Source organism: Motacilla alba, chromosome 1A (genome assembly GCF_015832195.1).
Source record: "Motacilla alba alba isolate MOTALB_02 chromosome 1A, Motacilla_alba_V1.0_pri, whole genome shotgun sequence".
NCBI lineage: Eukaryota > Metazoa > Chordata > Aves > Passeriformes > Motacillidae > Motacilla > Motacilla alba.
In genome coordinates, this window is record NC_052031.1 from 57,515,702 (window position 1) to 57,536,958 (window position 21,257).

Sequence of the window (21,257 nt, forward strand, 5' to 3'; positions counted from 1 at the left end):
CTTCTGACAACAGATACTTTTCTTGACAAAGATAAGTTTCCCAGCACGATTCAGCTTGCTCTCTGCTGTTTGTGCAAATTGTACACACAGTATTATTTTAAACTTTATTGACAGCAGAGTCACTCCTTGATACCCTGCTTTTAAATTTATGTATTAAATCTCACTGGCTCTTAATAACTCTCATTTTGGATAGCACGTGGAAAGCACAGGGGACATGGTGGGGTTCTAACAGAACCTTATTTTGGTAAGTGGGAGAGGCCAACAGTTTTCCATGGATGGATGCTAGCTGGGCACAGAACTGGGTTAGTAAATTTTGTTTGAAACACTGTGATTTCTTAGACAGACCCAGTTGTGCTCTCTGCCCAAGCTCTTGGACAGACCGCAAGTAAATTGCTGTCTCCCAGGTTTTGTAGGATCATGGGACCACACATGGTGCCTTCATGCAGATTATTTCCACTAATCCTCTAATTCAAGTGCCTCCTAAAACACTGTTCCTATCCTGAAAATGCACACTAAATGCTCAGCCAAAATTATACATTAGGGTGCAATTAGCTGTGAGCAGAGCACTGAAACCTGGGGTATTTTTGACTAAGAGGTCAATTAGTGTGATTGGAAGGCAAAGGATGCAGCCAGCCATAGTGTGGTCAGAGGGAGCAATCAAGTGAATTGAGCAGTCAGCTGATTAGGAAACAGCTAGTGAGAGCAAGATGAATTTTCACCCTGGAAGTGATGAATGTAGATCTGTCTGGAGCATTCAGCCAAACTGAACACTCAATCAGCATTCGATTAACCTGAGCTGCCCCCGTGTACATAGGATTTAAATAAATAAATAAATAAATAAATAAATAAATAAATATGACAGTCTCATCATGTGTGCTGCTCCCAGGAGCTGTTCTACGTGTGTTTAAGTATCAGCAAAATTAGTAAATAGTAACTCAAACGTACTGAGTAATAGTGATATAACTGTGCATTCAAGCAAAATATTTTAGTAGCAAACTGATGGTTCCTTTATCTTACAACTCATCTGTCCTTAGATTACATTTCATATGTTTCAAATCCAAATATCATAAATTTTTCTATTGTGTAGTAATAAGTCTAAAAGTGGAGTAAGGCAAGGCTTTGAGGTTAATTAAAGTTCACTGGAAATGTACTTTTTATTATCAGACCTATGCCTCTGTAATTAACATTTGAAATGCAGGGTTAATTATTATTGTCCCCTTTGTTAGTTTGCAATGTAGAACAAAGACATCAAAAGCTTCAGGTTTGATTTTGAGAAAAACTTTTAATAGCAGGGAAATTTCCCTGACCCCTGAATACCTCTATGGAGTTCCCAGACTGGGTTTGGAGGAAGAAGGAGAAGAATTTGGCCTGGTGGCAGCACCACTCACCCAGGCCTGTGCAGATGTGCTGGCTTTAGTTGGGAGAAGGAGCATCAGGGAAACCTCTGGGGAAGGAAAAACCATTCTCAGGCTGGCTCTTCTAAAAGCTACTCCAGTTAACTTCATTTGGTTTATCTCCATGACTCAGAAAAACGTACGAACTAAAGTTGGGGTTTTTTTTTGCTTTTTTTGTTTTAATGAGATCATAAATGGCATTGTGCCAATCCGAGCCAAGGCAATGCTTTCATTACATTAGCCAGCTCATCTTTCCTCAAAGTGGAACTCATGACTCCCTACATTTATTTTTTGTCCCTGTTTATATGTGAGGTAACCTTTGTTTAGTGTTAGGGATATGTCTTTTAACCCAGACTAGCCCTGTTTATAAGTGTATTGTGGCACTGTTGGGTTTCACGTGGCAAAATTTCCTCTGTTAGTTCCTCAACCCAGACTGAAGTTATATTATTTTAGCATTGAGATAGTTGTTCTTTTCTCAAAATATTTATACTGCAAAACCCAGGCTCCCAAATTTAGTATAGTGTAGGAGCCACAAGTTCACTTCTGACACGCACTGATTTGGCAGCAGGCAAACCACGGAGATGTCTTTAGCCCTACTCATTTATTCTGGGGAAGGACGAGATCTCCGGGGGCTCTACAAACAAGTCTGATTTAAGATTTGTTTTCTAGAAATGTTTCAGCTGCCGTGTTCTGCGTGTACATAATTTATAGGGCATCTCTTAATCTCTGAAACCATAGCTTATGGTTACTGATTGCACAAATCATCTGGGATGCGGCTATAATCAAATTCTGGATGTTTTTGTCATGGTGAAAGAAAAATGATGGCACTGGAAGCATGATGCTCAGCAGTGGGGCACTGACCTATTGTACTCAAGCTAAGAAGTAGCTCAATTTGCTTGCAGATTACAAAATATTGTCTCCTGTACATGGCCTGATGAAGGTCAAAACACTCAGTGAGCAAGTTGTTCCCACATGTCAAACAATACTCGGGGCTAATGGTTCTTGTGGCTTCCGAGGTCCTTTCCATGGCAAAGCTGAATTATTTTTGGACTGGCACCCCTTGCCCACTGTGCCAGCTGACCCTGAGGTGTCTTGGCCCTTCCTGAGGAGAGACAGACAACTTCCCACCCTGCAGTGTGCCAGGACGCTTCTGTACTGCCTGTGGTTGGTCTTCATGATTTTAAGATTCATTTCCAGCCTAACTGATTCTAAATTCTCTGTGCTGCCTCGTGCTGTTCTCCCTTCTCAGGAAAGCAGAACAGCAATTTCCCAGGAGCCCCAGGAACTTCTTTCCCCAGTGCACATGCCTGGATTTACCTTGCTGCCCACTCAGAGCAGCTGTGACAGCCTTCTTCAGCCAGTGCATGGGAGGTATCTGCACATTTCCACAGAAGGTTTGTCCAGCTGCTCGGAGCGACACACCAGGAATGTTTGGATGTGCATTGGGGATGCTGTACCTGGCTTACACTTGCCCAACAGGGAGCATCTTCCAGCAGAGTGGCATAACTGGTTTGTGCACAGAACTATCAGTTCTCCCAGCTTTTTCCGGGATGAGAGCTCAGAGGTCACTTTGTGTTGGTGGGATTTTGGGCTGCTGCTTTTCTGTTTTGCCTTTAAAGTGCACACCACTGTATGGTTATTTCAGGAACTCTTTTTTTTGTGTGTATGTACATAAGACAGAAATTCCAACCTGGTACAATCAAGTTGACTCAAAATTTTAGCACCATTTATCTTCTTTGCACTCTTTAACGACTGCCATTATTAATTATAAATTATTTTTCCATTACTTAAATGGCAAATACAGACCCACACTTATCTGAGGAACTAATGGCAACTGGCTGAATTTTGAGATTTAATGGATATTGGACCACTTTTGTTCCTATTTTTTTCCCCCATAGGGACACCATCCCATTTGGCTCAAAAAATGAATATTATAGGTAGCCAAATTTGTAAGACACTTGAGGTTCCATTAGCTCAATGATCAAAATATGAATAAAATTTTTGTTTTTCATATACAAAGTCCATGTTATGTAGGGTGACGTGATCATGGCTTCAAAACCCTTTTCTCTCTGATTTCTGATGATGCTATGATTGGGAGGTGCAAGACCTTCTTGCCAAGAAAGAAGCACTGAACAAAGTCCAGAATTACTTCTACCTGGAAAGTGCAGTCAGGTCACTGAGAGATATGCCTGGAGGAAGAACAGGTGGGAGAGTTAAATGAACAACTCAATCTCTGTTTAATTTATTTCCTGTTTTGCTGTACATCACTTTAAAAAATATATTCAAGTGGTCATAGCTCAGATTTTTTGCGTTTGAGAACAGACAAAGAAAGGTCTGTGCCACCACCCCTCACAACTAGTCTGTTACCAAGGAAAAATGTCAGGCAGTCACTGGAGTCCTGAACCCAAGGAAAAATGTCTGGCAGTCCCTGTAAGAGTATGACAGAGCAGTTTTTATGTTGTTGTCATATGATGCTAGACACAATTTTGCCTCCTGAGTTCCTGCCAGCTCTTCCTTTCTGAACTGCTCCCATGTGTCTCTGAGCTGCTCCCAACTGAACTTGAGGAGCCCTTTGCTTCTCCAAGTAGGTCCTGAGAGTGGAAACCACCACCTGGAACTTATGAAATATCACCTTAATTTGTTTCCAGCACACACAACATTAAAGAAAACTTCTTCCTTCTATTTGAGCAAAGCAAGAAGCAACAAGCACCTGCTGGAAGGGCTGTGCCTGGAAAAGACAGAGGAAGAACAATTGTGTGAGGAATTGCTGAAATGACCATGCTTATTTTCACTCTTTTGTCTCTAACCATTTAGCAAGAAGTGCATGCTCAGGTTCCACTGAGCATTCAATATCTGAACTGTGCTGCAGGTTCCCGGAGCAGCCACGAATTTCAGTAGCACAGTTCTCCTCTTGCTACTCCCTGCAGTTCAAACCTGCATGTGCCAGAGATTTGCAAACTAAACAGAGAGGAAGAGGGCTCACTAACCAGCTGTAGTGTCAAAGCCCACAAAATTTAAGGAAGGAAAACATAAGGGCTGCACAGCCATCAGTAAACACAGGCACTTCTGATCGCTTTTTATTAGAAAGTCTAGAGGAGCAAAGAGCAGATTTTCAATTACAACACCTGCTTCAGTGATCTGATCTCCCTGAGACAAGGAGTGTGTTTTGCACTGATAAACCTTGTTGGTTTAAGGGCTTGATGAATCCTGCTGACCATTCATTTGTTCATAGACTTATATCTATATAGGTATCTGTATGTGTACATGTATATAATCATAAAATAGATAATATGATGTAATGTAGCATAGCATGAAAACACAACATAAAGATAATTTAGGTATTATATCAAGCAAGCCATATACCTTCTGCTTTTACCCCTGCTGGAGCCATTTGCTAGTTGATAAACTAAGGAGCTCCCCAGTCATTTTCATCAACACAGGCTCATCTTTTGCCTTTCTGATTAAGAACAGCAGAAGTTTATGTCAAAAACAAATCTGCATGGTTTTTGGTTGTGATGTGTCATTCCCAGACTACTTCTGTCCTTACCTTCCTCCTCTAATACAAGGAGGCTATGGTTCACTCCTCTTTTTAATTCCAATATGTAGTGCAGGCACTGAGCTTGTAACTCCAAAGGGTGGCAGGGTGGGGTGGACATTTAAACATCTTCTTTTTCTCTCCAGCATGATGCTTGCAACAAATTTATCTGTGTTTAAGATTTTCATAATGTATTTAAATGCCCAGTGATATCCATTGCACAAGCAGGGATTTTGTGATGCATTAGATTCCACTCTCTGGGAATTTTTTCTATGGGAATATTTTCTCTGGGCTCAGCTGTGCTCTCACTAACACCTGTATAAAACCACCAGTCATTTCACAAAGTTACTGAAATCTCTCTGCACTCATAGCACTGTAGTTGGAAGCAGGAGCTAATTAAGTTAATTTGTGAATCTTTTAACCTACAGCAGACTCTCAGCCCTGCTTACCCACACAGGCAGAGAGGCTCAGGCACAGTGGTGCAGGTGGGGTTCATAAAATAAACAGCCTGGCTGAGTGTGTCTGCCCAGATGAAAGCCAGATGTTTGGGAAGGAAACTCCTTTTCTGCCAAGGTTGTGTATGGTCAGCCTCAGCTGTGTGGCCAAAATAGCATTCTCAGGAATATTTACAAGGATTAACATAAACACACCTTTTCTTCCTTAGAGGTTTTCAACAGGTGCCACCAGGCTTTGGTTTTCCACTTGGAAAGTGCCCTGCATGTGTCAGTATTGTATGAACTGTAGCACTTTTTCTGCTCTCCATTTCACAGCGAGGATCCAGGGAATCCCTGAGAGTGCTGGATGCTCTGTGTGTGCAGGGGGTGCCTCTGTATTTACGTTGTGTGGGATCTCACATGCTCTTTAAAAAACTGCATCTGTTAAATTACTTGGCTCTGAGAGGTAAATAATGTCTTTGCCTTTTCTGTGGCTTCATGGGGCTAATGAACATGAGAACAGCTCTTGCTGGAGTAGCATACTGTCCTCACAGGACACGCAGCTCCCACCCTTTTAGGCTCTTGGAAGAGCCCCCACCTCCTGTCCCAAGAGGTGAAGCTGAGGGACTCCACCAAGCTTCATCTCCTCCCTTCCCTGAACCTCTCTTGCTGTCCTGACTCTGCAGCAGTGTCACAATAAGGAACGCTGAAAGGTCCCCTGAATGACATAAAATGAACTATGTAATTCTTGAACTTCAGCACAAGGATAAAGATTTTTTTTTAAAGAACTTAGTATGGAGAACTCAGCAATTCCTGTAAGATCATGGTTGAAGATGTTTGCAAATCTTTTTGCCCTGTGCTGGCAAATTATCAGGAACCACTTGAACCACTGCTTGGTCATCCTTCTAAGGGAGAAATCCACACAGCTGGCACCTCAAAACATGTAGCTTATAAAAGAGGAACAGGTTGCAATATCATTCTACAGGTTTACGCTGCCATGACTTGTTCCCATATAAGATCCTGTTTTCACTTATTTATTTAGTAGAAAAAGAGGCCAGTGTATGCTTTGATCTTGTTTTCAAGATAATTTTCTGGAAAAATTACTGAAGGGTCATTTTTTTTCATCCAGAACAGAGTTGACATAGACTCATAGACATCCCCCCAGCAGCCTTCTGAGTTATTGGTCTAGATTCCATCACTCCAAGGTCCACAGCAGATGGATCAATGTATTCTTCAGACATGTCCTTCATGGGTTTATCTCATCCTGCCTTTGTCATAGGGACCTCAGAGATGCCCACAGTTATGACCAGAGCGAGCAATTCTGATATTTTGGCATTTGATTCACTTGGGAGAAACAAAGAAAAATTGGATATTTTTATTCCTAGCTACCGGTCCTTGTGCATATACACCCATTTTTCTGAGTTTAATAACTTTGAAATACATGGACCAGTTTCTTCCATTCCGGGTTGTCATGGGATAGTGTCCTCAGGGATGCAGCCCTAGAGATTTTTTGAAAATTGACAGTCAGGCATGAGAGATCATTTTAGTGCTCCTATTAAAGCAAAGGTTGATTTGTCCTTCCCTCCTTTCCTCCTTCCCATTTTTTAGCTATCAGGGAACCAAAATCATGCCAGGGCAGGGGGGTGGGAAAGCAGAATGAAGGGAAAAAAGTCATTAGAAAACAGGCTTCATTAATTCAGCTGCTCAGGGAGCAGCGTGTTTGGAAAGGTCGGGATGTTTCATTTGACCTAAACAAAATGCTTGGCCATTCTTCAGTTCAAATGTTTCATTCCTGCTTATTGAACCAAATCAAAGCACTGAGCTTCAGTGGATGGATGTAATGAAGGGCTGGGCAGGGAGCCCCTGCAGCTTATTCCAGCAGCACTTTTCTGCCACAGAACTGGGAGAGGTTGGCACCCTTTTTCCAAAAGCGCAGCGCTGATCATCTCCAAAGTATTGATGAATTAATGTGGACTTCACCCCAGGTATTTAGAAATCAAAGAAAGACCCAGTCTGCCTGGAAGGAGTGTACATCCTCCTGCCCTGAACAGCTGTTAAAGGGAAAAAGAAGTTGTGAAAATGTTTTAATCATAGAATGGTGAGGGTTGGAAGGGACTTTAAAGATCATTCAGTTCCAAACCTGTGCCATGGGCAGGGACACCTTCCACTAGACCAGGTTATTCTAGCAGTAGCCTCAAGGCCTTCCCTCCTGTTCCCAAATGTGTGTTGGTGAGCATTGAAGCATAGAAGACAGTGGGATTTGTTGACAGACCCTTTGTCCCCTCCACACCATTGCCTTGGAGCTAGTCCAACCCCCTACGAGGAAATCTGTAATTAAAATCATTGCCCTGATCTGGATATGATGTGTTTGAACTCGGAGCTTCCTCTCTCTCAGGAGAACTTTCTAAGGCAGCTCAATGACTGATGAAGATGGGATTTCCCAGAGTTCAGGGTGGCACAGGAGAGGGGACATTGCCCAAGAGATGCTTTCCTGGAGGCCTCTCCTGCAGCTTTTTTTCCCACTGTTTGTGCAGCACTATCACACTTTGGACTGCAGTTTTGAAAGGAGTCATTTGATCCCGAGGAATTTCAGCAGCGTCAGTGCCCCTCCTAGAGGCTCCCCATAAGCCCCTTTTGAGGATGCCAGATCCTAGCAACAGCAAAAGCAACAATTGGTCTGAGCTGGGGAACAGACTGGCTTGTTGACACTTCAATGAAAAGCAGCTCCAACACAGTCTGTTCGCCCTGCGGCTGCCAGCTCCCAGTGTTTGATCTAGCAAAGGCTCCAGCCCAGAAAAACACAGCCCAGCCTTTCTAGTTCCTGGCTTAGGGAGCTCTCTGCCCTTTGTGTTGTTTCCCTGCAACCAAAAGCCCAAAGGTCATTATTTAATGTTTCCTAGTTTGGTTCATCCTCAACTAGGTTTACACTCCATTAAGCTGAACTCCAGCTGTAGCCCTATTTGTAGGCCACTTGTGCTGTAATGTTTCACCTCCTTATTGCCCCTGTGTTAATGCATTTTTTTGTTCCTGTATCTAGTTTAACCCAGGCAAGTAGAACAGCGCCACTGTCCCAGAGGTGCTTCCCTGAGTCCCAGGGGAATGGGTCACAAATGTTGCTGGAAAAGTGTCTGGTGCAGAGCCATCGCCACGCAGTGAGGAAATGCACAACGAGAAGGAATGGCAGGATGTCTAACACTCTGGTTCTTGTGATTAAAAAACTAAGATGGAGAAAACTAACACTGTCAACAACACTCCCAGGGAGCTGGTGAAGCTGATCTGCATTGCAGGGATGCTGCCTGACCCAGACACTCATCCAAGCAAAGCTGATTTGTGCTCCAGTCACTTCAATGCTAAGATGAGCTGAGGGATGCATTTCCCCCCAAAATTTATCCTGCCCCATCACATCTGGTTAGAGATAGAATGCCGGGGGGCGAGGGCTGGGGTGAGTCTCCTGCAATGCACTACACAAAATACTGAAGGAAGTCTCAAATGTAGTCTGAGGAACTGGCACTGGAAAGGGTTAAAAGGTTTCAATTGTTAGGAAGATGTGGGTGAGCTATGTTTGTGTGGTAAAAGACAGATTCACTGGGCATGTTCCTTCCCTCTGGTTCTCCCAGCCCTGTCCAGGCTGGGGGGCTCTTCTTGAACATTTATATTTGAAAATGGCAACAAAAAGGAATTAGGAGATGTTACCACTTTCATTTTGAAATTGAAAGAAAGCCTTGATATATTTGATATTCATTCACAGCTGATGCAATGCTGACTAATAGCACTGAAGTTGCAGGATGACAATTATACTGCTGATGGCATAATTTATTGGTTTTGTTGTTACCCAAGGTATTTCCAGTGAGATGATAAATCTATGTGTCAGTAAGAAATACTCAGTTTGCCAGCTGTGCTCTATTTTATAGCCATAGATTTTAATGCTTTGAGAGGAATGTTTGTTAAGCATCACTTTGCAATTAGAGTCAAAGAGGAAATTAAATGTTCCATTTTTGTTACCCCCCCACAAAAAAAAAAAAAAAAAAAAAGAGAGAGATTTGTTTCTCACAATTTGTCTTTCTGTTAATATTGCATAACTCCATGTCTTTGCCTTTTGCTTGCTCATCAGCTTAGCCCAGAGATGGAATTGAAATACTGAATTGGACAATGCCAGAACCACTCCAGCCCTTTGTTTGCTGACTGGAGAAACATTGCCAAGAGCCTGGGATGCATGGAGAATCCTGGAAGGAATCTGCTGAGGAGGATTACCAAAAGCCTGTGTCGAGGTACAGGCATGTTTGGGACTTTTCTTCTGGTTATTTTTGTAGGAAGAGAAGGTGTTTGCTGCAGTATCTTGTTTACATGAGCTGTGAAACACAAGCAAACAAACTCTTGATAAGGGATTGAGTAATTATCCAGGAGGATATTGAAGAACATGAAAGGCTTTGAAATATAAATATCTCATTCATTGCTTCAGGGGAAACTTCCCCCACATTGGACTTCACTCTCAGAAAGGACAAATCACCTGCTTTCACCATGTCCCCTTCAGTGGCTGTTAATACAAATTCAGACATATCTATCTCCTTGTGAAAGTAGTCCTTAAAAGGAGACTACGCAGACTTCATGGCTGATTTGGCCTTGTCTTCAACCGCTCCCACCTAATTTTGAACCTAAGAACAGAACTGATATTGCAGGTGACTCAGAGGGTCCCCCCATTGTGGGCTGAGATGGTAACAGGCAGCCAAAGGAGTGAACTGGGCTCTAGGTGGTTTACACCCACCGAGAAATCCCATTAAAAAATAAAAAATTGTCTCCTGGGGGAGTTAGTTGTCCCAAAAAAGGCATTTGCCATCTTTAATTTAGTGCCACATGTACTAAGGCTGGAAGAGAGCTAGAAAAACAGATCCTCAGCTGGTTTCAATTATCCTGGATCTGTCTCTTCCAGGGAGAGGACAATAGTTGACAACTCCAGTTTTAAGGTTTATCCCATGTGGACACTGTCCGCTGCAGACTTTTCTACTGTGTTGTTCATTGGATAAGCCTGCTGATGCTATTGCTGTGGTTGCTTCCACAATACTCAACTACATTTCTCCTCTTACAGGGATACTTTATTGGTGATGGTTCAGCTGCACAAGGGCTTTGCCTTTTTGAGGCTTCCCATCCCTTTTTGAGATTTCCCACCCACCTGCTACACCCATACTCTGATCCCTGTAATTATCTGTTGAAGACATGCATTCAGCTCTTTTATCCCTCCACACATATTAACCCTTGGATCCCTTGCTCTTCATAATTCCTTGTTAATTGTCAGTAATTTTCTAGTGATAAAATGTCCTGAAATGAAGTCGGTACATTTTATTTTGGTCTCATATCAGCCTAAATCCAGAGTTTCTAGCAGTGTAGGAGTTAAACCAGAACAAAGTGCCAAGGATGAGTTCTTATGTTTGGTGCCTCAGGACAAGATGTGAGGGGTGTGTGAACACTGTGTTGCCTGGATTAGAAGTGAGATAATTCTATTTACCTGCCTCTTACCCCTAGGAGGAGTTTTCTCAAAGTGAAGGCTGGTCCCACCAGGCACTGGTGAACATCAGAATTAGTATTCCCCATTTTCCCTCTCCATAGCTGCAAAAAGGGAATCTTCCACTTGGGGCTCACTGCTCCACAAGGACAGTGCCATAAAACCCTAACAGCCTTTTTTGTTCTCTCAAACTGCAAATGCATCATTGCTTTCCTCCTCTTCTTCTTTCAGCATTATTGCTCTCCATACTTTTCCCTCCAGTGAATGCCATTTCTCCCCTGATAAATTAGTGCACCAATTTCCAAGAGCTGCATCTCACTTATTTCCTGCCCATATTTCTAAGCTCTCCAGGGCTCTTGGTATTATTTCTCTTGCTCTCATTTGTGTTTCTCTACGCTCTCCTCTCAACTTAATGTTATCTACATATTTTACTAACCAGCTGTTTTATTCTCTCTTGCACATCACAAGTAGAGATGCTCCATGAAATGAGAGCTACCCCTTGTCTCTATAGGAAACATATGAGACACAACCCTCTTGTCTATTATTATTCCATGTTTGCAGTCCTTCAGACAGTTCCTGTGACAGTATTTATGTCTGAGCCAATGGGAAATAATATTTTGAGAGGCACTTTATCAAACACTTTCCTGACTCCCAGCTCTTTGATGCCTGCTGCTCTCCCTGCTCTCATTCATTTTGTAATTCTGTCGACTTTATATGCATTTTTCTCATGAACTTAGTCTTTGTAAACCCACGGTGCTCCTTGCATATGTTTCTCTAAAGAGATCTGTGTAATTCTCAGGATATTATAGGGAGAGCCATGAAAAGATCCCTTTGAAGGCCAGCATGAAAGCTCCAGTTATGTTCTGAGCTCCAAAGCAGTTTCCAAATAATGAGATACACCACAGTGTCTGACTGGGCTTGGGGAGAATAACTCCAGATAAACACCAGGAGATAAAGAGGATCACCTTCCCCTTTGTGCATTTCCTTGTGTTGTGTGAACTCTTCTCCAGTGGGGATTGGATCACATCTTGTCTCACACAGAAAGCAAAAGGAGTCATTAGCTCTGCTAATTGTTGCAGATAAAGAGTAAAAGGCGATGACAGTTTGCTTTGTGTGTGGTTAAGCTTGTTAAACGCATAAATCAAACAATTCTTTCAATTCTCACTTGTTCATTACTGTTATGACATCCCACAATGGCAGCACTTTCATTTTTTCACTCCACTCAGTTTGAATTTCTACTTTACCTTTTCTTGTTATACCTTTTAAATAAATACAGTTACGGTGTAGTACGCAATACCCAATGCTTTAATTTGGTGTTGCATTATCCAACATGCTTGGGGTGTCTCAGTGTGAACACATAATTTAGTAACACTTCTAGAGAGCATTGATGACTGCTATGACTAAAGCTCATTTGCCATGAAGCCACAAAACAAATATACACAAACTCACTAGAAATACATGGGTTTGGCCAACTAGGACATTTTGGGTTTATTGTTTGTAATTGAGTTTCATTTACATCTGTTTGCTTTTGAGAATATATGAACATGCTTAAAGCCCCTTGAAGGTTATGTGGTTAATTAGATTGTTGACCGATGTCATCCTTAGACATGGATGGGAGTTGAGCCATTGGGATTTTCAGCAGCATCAGTATTCACTGGTTTAGGATTTTCAGCTCTCAGCTGTGTGCAAGGAGGTGACAGCATTGCCACACATGTCCTGGCACCCCCAAGCTGGTGCTTAGAGACGCTCAGAGTGTCTACGGAATGTGAATGTCACCCCAAACCTTTCCCTGACTTCCACACCTGAGCTGTGTTAAATCTGCTGTGGTTTTGGGGTGTCTGTTTTCACAGAGTTGTTAGTTGGAAGGGACATCTGGAGCTTATTGGGTCCAACCCCCTACCAAGGTAGGGTCATCCAGAGCAGGTGACACAGGAACAAGTCCAGGTGGGGTTGGAATATCCCCAGAGAGGGAGACTCCATTCCCTCCCTGGGCAGCTGTTCCAGCACTCTGCCATCTTCAATGCAAAGAAATTCTTCCTCATGCTGAGGGTGAAACTTGTCATGTTCTGGCTTGTGGCCATTGCTGAGAGCACTGACATGTTTCCCCCTCTGCAATGTCGTGGAAAACTTTGAATTCTGTTCCACCAGAGAACAGCAGCACACAGCAGAAGAAACTGCAGCAACACACACCAACCCTTCCCCACACTCTTTAGCACTTCAGTCTCACAGGAGCTGGTCCACTATTTTGGAAAGTAAAGTAACTTGCTAAAAAAGCTTTGAAGCCTTCAGTGAACATGTCCTTAAGAGAAGTTACTCCCTCATTTAAACTCACAGATCTGTTGACATCCAGCATGTTCCTGGCTATATGACTTCCTAGAGAAACCCTGCAGGTCTCACTTTCCCCACCAGCTCCCTTCCTCCTGTAGGGCTTTGGCATGGAGCTGAGAGCTGCATGGACATTGAGTGCAAAACCCAGGTTGGTTTGGGAAAATTAGTTCTAAAGACACTTATACATTTGGGATTTTTTAAGGTCAAATGTAGGAAGTGCTACATGCTAAGGTCCAAATTCCCAGTGAGACATATACATAGATTGTGATATTAATAAATTGAGAGTCTTGGTTGCCAATAAATAATATACCAGAACACAAAGGTGGAAACATGCATATTTTATTTTAGGATTCTTTAAAAACTGTTGCTGTTAAAGGAGGATTTCCAGTTCAAAGAAAGAATATTATCTTTAGTCGGTCTGTTAATTTGGTCAGTCCTTTGTTAATTTAGTCACTCTGGATTTTATCAAAGAAATGCTATATCCCCAGGAATTCTCAGGCAAAGGAGTCCCTCAAAATTTGAAAGATTAGCCAACTTGAATGTAAAGAAAAGTACAACAAAGATGACTGACTAAAGAGTGAAGTCTCGGTGGAAAAGAGCAGGAAGGAATGTGAGGAAGTGTGTGAGAGCTCCACTTTCTCTTATAAGTAAAGTGAGAAGAATTTTATCTGCTCTTAAGTTTTGTAGTGAGTGGAGTCATAGTCCTTGGTGTTGGATGTTGTGGCCTGTTCTCCTTCCTTTCTTCTTTTCTTCCACTTCTCTCTCTTTTGCTATGTGCAGACTCCATGCCTGTATGAAAAACTGGAATTGACTTTTAGGGAACTTGGGGTTTTTTTCTTAGACTTTGTCGTGTTAACAAGAAAGGGACTCTTGACTTAGCAGCTCTGTTTGAGATATACAGGCAGAGAATAAAGTTTGCTGCTCATCTCCCTGCCCAGGTCCTCTTTGGACCATTTTAGGAGGAGTCTTTCTCATATGTTTTTTTCTGTCCTCTACCTAGAAACATACTGGCATCCAAAACTTTCCTTGCACAGTCAGAGGAAAATGTAAGATCAGGAAGATCTTTTCCTTCCCTATGGTTTAAAAACTTTCTCCTATTGACTTAACTGTTTCTAGACCACTCCTTTGCCAGATTTTCTCTTCATTGCTGGTGTCATTCTGCTTTCAGAGCCCCGGGCCCCTGCTATAGATATGTATGCACAAACCAGCTGTGGGTCAGAGTTGCAGCATTCCCAAAGTTTTGAGCCACAGCTGCCCATCCCTACAGCTGCAGCAATACAGAGGAGTGCAGATACTGCCAAAAATCATTAGGTTAAAACATTTCCCCCCCAAAACTTTTTGTGCTGAGTTATTTCAGTGGCCAGCTTAAGAGTGTGGTCCTACAGGCAGCGGGGAAGGAGAAATGTGCCAGACTGCGGCAGCCAGATGAAAGTCAGAAGAGGGGGAGAGCCACCTCCAGTCTCCCTGTGCTGACACCAAGCACAAATAGACCAGGACTGAGTGGGAGCAGAGATCTCATGGGTTCCCAAAGTTTGCAGGAAGGCAGAGGAGAGGCAGCCAAGTGTTACATTCGCTGTGCACATCTCCTGGACGTGGAGGGGGCAGCTCCCTGCGGCTCTGCTTCCAAATCCATCAATGCCAGCAGCAGCCTGGAGGCAGCCTGGCTGTCCTGAGCAAGCGTGACTCACTGCAATGCCACTCTGCTGAGTTATTTGGGATGGGTGGGTGGTATTTGTCACACTGTGGATGAGAATTTGGCTATTTTAAGCAAGCACATAGGCTCTCTGGGATGTTGGGACAGAGTTATCCCAACACACTGAGTTCTGACTTAAACTTATTGGAACAAGATGAATGTGGCAAGGGCAAAAGCATTACATGCACAGAAGACAGGCAAGGCACTGCATCTGTACTAAATAATGGAATTTATTGCAGTGGTTGCCACAACGAAAGCTGAACATTTTTTAGACTTCATTCACAACCTGTCTGTTAAGAGCTATGATGAGTATTACAGTCTGACTGAGTGTTTGAAAGGGCTCCCTTGACATGTGCACTACTTAAAGGAACACTCGAGTGATAAATTTGTTTTCCTGTGCTTAAGGGGGATTGAGTGTCCCCCAGCTCACACAAGAAGTCCCTGATCTTAGTGCAGATACAAAACAGACCCCGCTTTGTTGGGATTCTGAAATAAGGGAGGGCTGAAATCTCTGAAGTCTTTGAGCATGGACTCTCTGAGTTAATGCTGAAGTGTTAATAATGAAGATTTGTCTTTCTCCAGGAAGGAAAGAATAATGACAGACAGGAGGAATTGACTGAACTTTAGAAGAGAATCAGCTACACAACTCCCACTAATCATAGGAAGTTAATAGCCAAGGCAGCCTTAGAGGCTGTAGCCTATATAAATTTAGACAAACCCAAATTCAAATAGTAGACTCATGACTTTGTGCCCCACAAAGGATCTTTTAATTTCTGATGGTAATGGATGCCACCTAAATGTGAAAGAGAAACAGACTTTAGTAATTTTAATGCAAATGGATTTTTTCAGATGAAAGGCACTGCATAAAAAGTTGAGTGGCAGTGCTGTAAATATTCTGCCTCTGGTACATTTACTTACCAGTAATTACTGACATCTAAGCTAGCTGCTATATGGAAATACATGTTTTTTTGTTTTTATTTTCAATTAAGCAATGCTTTTGCACTTTCAAATCACTTCTGCACTTTCACTGATACTGGAAATATGAAAATTGGTGAAGTTGATCCTGGCAGTTTGGAAAGACCCTGAACTGCTCCCCTGAAGCAGAGGAAAGCATTGGGAATTATCTCTTGAACCAGGATGTCCAAGTGGCTGTATTCTGGTTTCCCCCTGATGTGGGCGGTTTGAGTGCCTTTTCTCAGCTGCTAGACCAGGGTTCACTCTCAGCCTTGTGGTACAGAGTCAAAGTTAAATCTGTGTTTTAAGAAAGGCTCGCACTCACAAATGATGGTGAGTTCAGAAAAAGCTGCAAATGTCCACCATCAGTGCAAGCCTGGCATTTGCATGACAGTTCCAGCATCTCATGTTGTTCATCATTTCATGTGGCCCAGCAAAGGGATGCCATCCTGGAGAGTCCTTTTTGTTATGTTTCTTTTTCCAGCCATAGCTCATATTAAATGCTCCCTGTACTGTCAGAATATTGAACTGTGCCACTGTTTGCCAGCAGAGGTGTGAACCTTGGATCAGAAACCCACAAATCAGGGAACTGGAAAGGAAATGAGTTTTATGTGTTGCTACTGAAGGAATTATTGTGGGCTTCTGTATAGATTGAGGTGTCACTAGAGTAGGATCTCATCTGAAAATAAAAAGAAAAATGATATTTCTTTCCAGAGTGTGTCCACTATCTGAGGACAGCTGCTAGCCAGCACAGAAAGCCATAAACAAGAGTTCTGGCAATGGGACTCTGTTCCTAGCTTTGCCTTGCATGACTTTAGGCAAGATGATGATGATATTCTGTGCCTTACTTTCCTGTTCTGGAAAAGGAAGATAATGATGTGCTCTGCTTTGATGTTGTGCCAGAACTAGATGTTAAAAATTCAGTGCATGGGCTGCTGCTCTTCAGAGATTACTTCCCCTCCAGCTAGTTCAGATGTATCTTTTTGCCTGTTTGAATAAGAGTTAGAGAGGTAGGTAGAAGCTAAGGTGAGAAGTCAGATGGTTCCACTGCAAGCCAGAAAAGCTTTAAACAAAAAACAGCAAATATCTGACAAAAAAAATCTGACATCCATGGTGATGAAAAAACCCTAAACATGTGCACTAAATGTTGCTATTAATATTACAATTAGAAGGCTCCAGGATGAGCAATTAATTGAGTGTCTCCAACAGCTTCTGTTTCATGGAATCACAGAATGGTTTGAAAGATCATTTATTTCCACCCCCTGCCTGTGGCAGGGGGACACCTTCCACTATCCCAGCTTGCTCAGAGCCCCATCCAGCCCGGCCTTGGACACTGCCAGGGATGGAGCAGCCACAGCTTCTCTGGGCAACCTGTGCCAGGGCTTCAGCACCCTCACAGGGAACAACTTTTTCCTCATCTCCAACCTAAATTTTCTCTCTTTCAGTCTGAACCCAGCTTAGACAAGCAGAAAACCTCTGTTGGCTTATTAATTTCCAAGGGTCATATTCAGGCTGCCAACTCTTCATCTAAAATTGCTAAAATAGTGTCTGTGTCAGCCAGGCCAGCAAGGGAGCCCTTCCAGCTCCCTGAGAGAGCAGCAGCTGAACCAAGGCAGAGTGCTCCTCTTAGATGCCAGTGTAGACAGCTGGAATGTGGCCTGAGGCCTCTTTTACCACCAGGGCTGGTTCCTTTTTCTGAGATGAAAATGGAGGCTTGGCAGAATAAAAGGAGGACACGTCTGTTCATCACCCAGCCCCGTGCCCTTGTGCTGTGTGAGCCCTCCCATAAGAAAGCTGAAAACACAATTTTGGGGGGCTCAGAAGAGCCACACTCAATGATGTCTTCTGGCAGATGTGTGAAAAAACACAAACAGACCTTGGCAGAGTATGGTGAGCACTTTTGGAGGGGAACATTTTATTTTTTTCTGGATCTTTCTCCTTTAAAATTGAGTGAGAATTGCTTTGGTTCACAGGAAATGGTTGCAGCTATTTTACCACAGATAGCAAATGCCAAATCCTTTAGGAACACCATTTGCAAAAACGTGTTGTGGTTGTCTCATGTGAGAGGAATGTTTTCATGATGGGTCCTTTTGCTCCTGTGTTAGTGATAAAGGTCACAGGTAATTGCATTCACATTTTAAAGGACAATGTTGTTAAATCTTTTGTATAAGCATAAAAGTACAAAAAATATCTAGTCTCCAGTAGAGACAGCTTTTCCTTGAACAGGGGGAATCCAGAATCAAGCAGAGACTGGAATTTTAAAGCTGATATCACAGATCTCTTCCAATGCCCCTGGTAATTTAGAAAAGAAAAGAAACTGCCTATTTTTAATCTTTCTCTCAGCCAGCCAGACTAAAAAGCCCAGGAACACACCTTGGAAAAAATGTGCCTTTGCTAATCTCTGTTAATCCACAGGAAAGGTACTTGAAAATAATCACTAAAACTAAGCTGGAAGTTCTTTAAGCTTTGATACCAGAGATCAAACTGTGACCAGTGTTACAAAAATCAAAGAGAAAAGGGAAAACTTGATGTTTTACTGAGTTCTTATATTGTATAAATACCCAGGAGCCATTCTGTCTTTAATCTTTGCAGGTTTGAGCAGCAGGTGCTTCACAAACCTCCCTCAGATTTTCTTTGGGAGGATCTGGTGAGATTTAGGACAAGTCATTGCCTGTGAGTCCCAGTGGTCAAGTGGGAGCAAAATCACCGCTTTTGTCCAGTGGCAGCTCTGTCACTGGGCTTCCTTCAGAGATTTGGGACCGTGCTGTGAACAGTCCTTGTTGAATCAAGCAAAAGAAATCTTGTGATCTCTCTCTGTCAGCCTTGCTTCAGTGCAGAGGTTGATTATTAGGACCTGAAGGAAATCAGGAGATTGCAGAGAGCAGCCCACAGTCCTTGCCCACATTTCAGCCATGAACAATCCAGTCCAGGCTGCCCAGTTAGGAGCTGCCATGGGCTTGGCAGCCCTGCCGAGTATTTTTAGACAAAGTTCTGTTAATTTGGGGATGAGAGAAAGCCCAAGATAATTTTTTTTACCCCAGAGTTGCCCAGTAATTGTGTGTTTGGTCATTTTTAGCTAGACAAACTCGAGCTAGCAAAAACATGGAAAAAATCTGTGATTTTCATAAAGAGTGAAAATTATACAACTTCCCCAAGGCACCATAATTCGCCTCTTACAAACTGCTGAGTGAATGATGACTTTTAGTCTCACCTTTTCACATTTACTTCCCTCCTAACTCCGTTTGGCCATACTTGTTCCTCTTTTCTCTTCTTCTTTAACCTCTTTACTTACTTGGAACCATGGGATTTTAAGACTCTTAGATGATGAATTTATCCTAATATATTTAAAAACTGGAAATGGATTTTGAAGACTGATGTAAAAAAAGCTGGAATTTGGTGGTGGTGATAAGTATGTATCTTTCAAATGTTAAATAACTTAGAGACACATTTAAATGCCTCCCCTTTCAGCCCTCCCTGTTGAGCTACAAAAAAAAAAAAAAAACAAAAACAAAAAAACCAAACTATTAGCTTGATGAAAAGATACAGAATATAAATAGGCTGTGAAATGTTGTTTGGTTGGTTTTTTTCAGGCTGTGGCTTGGTACACCCCTCTCTACTGCAGCAGAAGACAAGGATGGGTGTTGAAAGAGGAAAAAAACAATTTGAGAACATTGTCTTACAACTTTCTCAACAACAGAGCAAAAAGAGGGATGGCAAAATGAACAGGAATTGACATCAAATGATGCAGAGTGGAAGAAGCTGACCCATGACAAGCACAAGAAAAGACAAATCTTCATTAAAAGGTGTGTGTGACATTCATTATGTACACTCTGCAATTGCAGCATTGTGCCAAACTGGCTCTGTGAGTTAATGTTTTTAAATTAATGTCTTGGTAAGCAATTCTAGAGAAGCTCTGCATTTTGAAAATACAAATTAATCTTAAGCGTCAAACAGGAATACAGCCCAAACCACTTATAGAAGTGCACTCACTGTCAGTCAAGACTAAGTGGAAAGTAAAATCCAATAAAATTCTTCAAATGTGACTTTATTGTTATATTTTATCCTCTCAGCCCCATTCAGAGATCACAACTGGGACAGCCAAGATTTGAGCCAGATTCACAAGAGTGAAAGATGTTTTTAAAAAGTAAAGGATTGGCCAATCTGGCTATATTTTCACAAAAAAAAAAAAAAAAAAAAAAAAAAAAGAAAAAAAAAAAGGTGTGTGACTTTGGGGGAATTGCTCTTCTCTAAATTTCTTCTCCTGATTGTGGCTGGAGATGTTCATAGGATGAACAATTTTCAACACAGGTTACACTAGCTGTTTTTCACAAGTTTTGTTCTCAAAAAATGGCTAAATCACTCTTACTCAAACTCTCCAAAGAAAGTAATTCAGAAGCAGGGCAAAATTATGTAAAAATTCAGTGGAGAGAGTTCAAACTGGCAGAATTATAACCGAAGGCAAATGGTAAATTATAATGTGATACGTCAAACAATTTGAAGTTGCAGTTCTACCTACAACTAAATGCAGAATGTGTCAAATATATGTGTGCTGTTTGTTAGGTATATTGCATAAATTTAATAGATGTGTGTAGGAAGATCAGTAAATCTATGCAAAAGATATCAATAAATATGCTAATGCAATACAAAAAATAATGCAGTAATATAAAAAATACACATCTTTTTTATACCCTGTGCACATACATGCATGCGCAAAATATGTGGAAAACACAACAGCAGACTTAAGACTTAAAATATGTGTAGGTTACCACCTCTTCCTTCTGTAGCAGTGATCTCCAAAAGTTTATAATTGTGCCCCTGTATCAGTAAAAAATCCTTGAAAACACACACACACACACTCCACACACTCCACACACCCACACTCTCTCTCTCTTTCTGTCCCTTCTACAATATATACACTTATTTATTTGTGAATTATATATATTTACTACTACGAGTATATATTCTGTACATTGTAAAACATGCACGTGAACAGATATTTAAAAGAAGGAGATAAATACAAAAAGACATTGAGGTATTTTAAATTGTGATTTCTAGGAATGCCCGCATAGGAAAAGCCTTTCAGCTTGAAACAGAGGAGTGTTTATGCAAATGCTTAGCTTTACACACCCAAATAGTAATCCTGCAACCAGGGAGGACTGTAAGGAAGATCCTTCTCCTCAACTGTTAAATCCAGGCAAAGCAGACAGCAGGAAAAGGACCTTTTTATAGGGGCAAGTAGTAGCAGGACAAGGGAGAATGTATTCATACTGGCAGAGAGTAGGTTTAGATGGGATATTAGGAAGAAATTCTCCCCTGTGAGGGTGCTGAGGCCCTGGCACAGGTTGCTCAGAGAAGCTGTGGCTGCCCCATCCCTGGAAATGTTCAAGGCCGGGCTGGATGGGGCTCTGAGCAACCTGGGATA

General features: G+C 42.0%; 1 long non-coding RNA gene across 1 annotated transcript in view; it reads left to right on the plus strand.

Moving 5' to 3' along the window:
* The window catches only part of LOC119707920, a 118,750-nt gene that overhangs the window by 93,244 nt on the left and 4,249 nt on the right, over positions 1-21,257 (plus strand). Inside the window, exons 2-3 of the long non-coding RNA XR_005258901.1 lie at positions 9,475-9,631; positions 19,426-19,638. This is a non-coding gene — a long non-coding RNA (uncharacterized LOC119707920). The remainder of the gene's footprint in view (positions 1-9,474; positions 9,632-19,425; positions 19,639-21,257) is intronic.